The sequence below is a fragment of the Fopius arisanus genome, unplaced genomic scaffold (genome assembly GCF_000806365.1).
Source record: "Fopius arisanus strain USDA-PBARC FA_bdor unplaced genomic scaffold, ASM80636v1 scaffold00162, whole genome shotgun sequence".
Lineage (NCBI taxonomy): Eukaryota > Metazoa > Arthropoda > Insecta > Hymenoptera > Braconidae > Fopius > Fopius arisanus.
Genome location: NW_011887901.1, coordinates 19,179 through 21,916, shown reverse-complemented (window position 1 = coordinate 21,916; position 2,738 = coordinate 19,179).

Below are 2,738 nucleotides of genomic sequence, written 5' to 3'. Positions count from 1 at the left end.
ATTGATCAATTTTTAATTTGTTGTCGGCTAAGATCATGCCGAAATTTAATTAATTTTTTTAAATTAATCAGTTGATGTACAAACAAGAAATTTATAGGTACAATCATGTACTAACGATGTACAATCGAGTACATAAGTGCGTTTTTCGAATTACTGACTTTTGTCGGGTAAGTACCCGGGGGTGGATAAACTTGGTTGCACGACCCTACACGACACAAGCCTACACAGAATGGCTCTCTACACGACCAGTACGGTCGGCCAAACAGCGTCGGTGTAGAGGAAATTACCGCCATGGCTTACCGACCAAGTGTAATTTAAGGTTGCTATATCATCGAAATGGTGGCGCTGCAAGTTTTCCATTATGACTTCGTACAATATTCAATTCTCTCGAACTGCACCAAGAATTCTAACGGAAAAAAGGATAATCCATACATGTTCTGAATTAACATACCAATATATCATTGAATGGTTCTATAGATACAATTATCTGATGAATATGACTATACACCATTATCTAAATGAGCATAATTATGGGGAAAAATTATATGGGTTATTATGTAGAAGAAATTATAATAGACATAGAAAATTATTTTTGTTATTTTCCAATATTTGTCATGTACTTGCCTAACAAACCGAACATAAAAATTGCCACATTGTTCAATGGAATGAATCATGAAAAATATTCATGTATCTGTAATTCACATAAATTCGAAACAGTACTTTTTTTATCATTACTCAGTCGAAAATAATTGAATTTGCGTTTTAAATTACTCATTTTTTTTTCTTTCTCAAAAAATGGAATAATTACAACAGCTATAATTCTCATGCAATAATTATTTCCTAAAAATGACGAAATGAGGTTAAAGCTCTGAATAAAAACGTCATAAGTTGATATGTGCGTAAAAAAATCGTTTTTGTGCTAAAAAAAAAAAGGGATACACATCATACTCATAATGAAGAAGGGAACAAAGCTAGGAGAACATGATTCCTAATCGGAGAGGGTCCGCTAATGATTATTTTGTAAGAAAGGTGATAATAAACTTAATAACTACCATGAAGATATACTTGACATCTGATTGATTTCATTGAAGTCTTGTCTCATAAAGAATTAATATCCAATTTTCATACAATTCAGAACTTTCTATAGCTTTTTTTTTCTTATAAAAAAATCTATTTGCGTACTACCATTAGTACTTCGGCGTTCTTGATTTCACTCTTTCTCTGTCTCCCTCTCTCTCTCATTGCAAATATCCTTTAAAAATCCCATTTTTGAGTAACCAATAAACAAAACTTTTCCTTGACGTAAGGTTTTTACAAAAAAATTTGTTTTGGTTTTTAGGCCTAAAAAATATAACTTCCAACGTAAACCTGCCCTTTTTATACTCTGCTCCATGTATAAACTCCCTTATCCGATATCGTTTCTCCTTTGATAATACCAACATTTAATAATATTACTATATATAGGAGATTCCTCTCCGCCGCCCCGGATATCCCCACACTCATGTATCATCCCCCCCCCCCTCCACCCCAAAGAATAAAATCTTACAATTTTTTTTTTAATATCGCTTGAGTTGAGCAAAAAGGAATCAACATTAACTTTGTGCAACAAGGGCGTATAAACACTTTGTAAGGAGCTGATGAATTTTCTGGTTTCAGGGGATTTTGAACCATTTTTTGAACCACAACTTTGAGTGACCGTTTTTTAATTCATTTTTTTATAGGATAAAAGAAGGTTTTTGAAAATTCCATTCCGGTGGTCCAATATCATCTAAAATGTGAACCTTTGATACTTCTTAATAAACAGTTTTTACGACCTTGTTCCACAATTTTCAAAATGTGGAGAAAATTTCCGGAAAACTTTTTTTTTTAATCTTGCAAAAAGTTCTGAGGCGTGAACATTTCGTTATTCCCTCGGAAAATGTTTATACAAACTCTTTGCTCAACTCAAGCGATGTTTTATGATTTTGTGAGGAATGTTACGAAGTACGTTTCATCTACATATACTATGTTGAAGTTGAATAAATTTTGATTTTAAAATAAAGGTCTATGTTAATTATAGATTTTAAATAACTTACTTCTAAAGCTTGAAAATTTTTTTGCAGGTTTAGACACCCAAAAATTAGCAAGCATACTGAATTAATGTGGAAATTTGGTAACAGTTATCAGTAATTTTCAAAAACATTTACAAACTCATCCCCCCCCAAAACCTTACATTCATGATTAGAAAGAATCGCAACAGAGAAGAAAAATGACGGACGATAGATGAGTGAGATAGTGATCAAAGGGTTACCGTAGGTAGTGAGGCGCGCCTCTATAATTGTACACAATATTATATATACATTATATGGCATATATATATATATATAGATATATATATTTAAAAAAGGAATAGGGGGGAGGGGTAGGTTTTACATACGTGCCCTGGAAATTTATTTTGAGCGTAACTGTGGCGGTATTCCGCCCATGTGCCGCACATGTTACGCAAATGTTCATATCGGGACCAAAAACGATTGGAAATGGTCAGAATAAATGACAATAATTACCCGATGCATACTTATGAAGGGTGTGTTCCGCCAGGGAACAGTACAAGTCCAGTAATAGTGATTTCTAGTGCATTTTAGATTTGGTAACTAGCGGTTGGTACTGTTACTGGAGTTGTGTTTCACACGGCTAGTAACAGTAACAAGTGATGTCACTAACTAATAAACAGTGTTCAACGCTGAAGTCTTCCGTTAGGG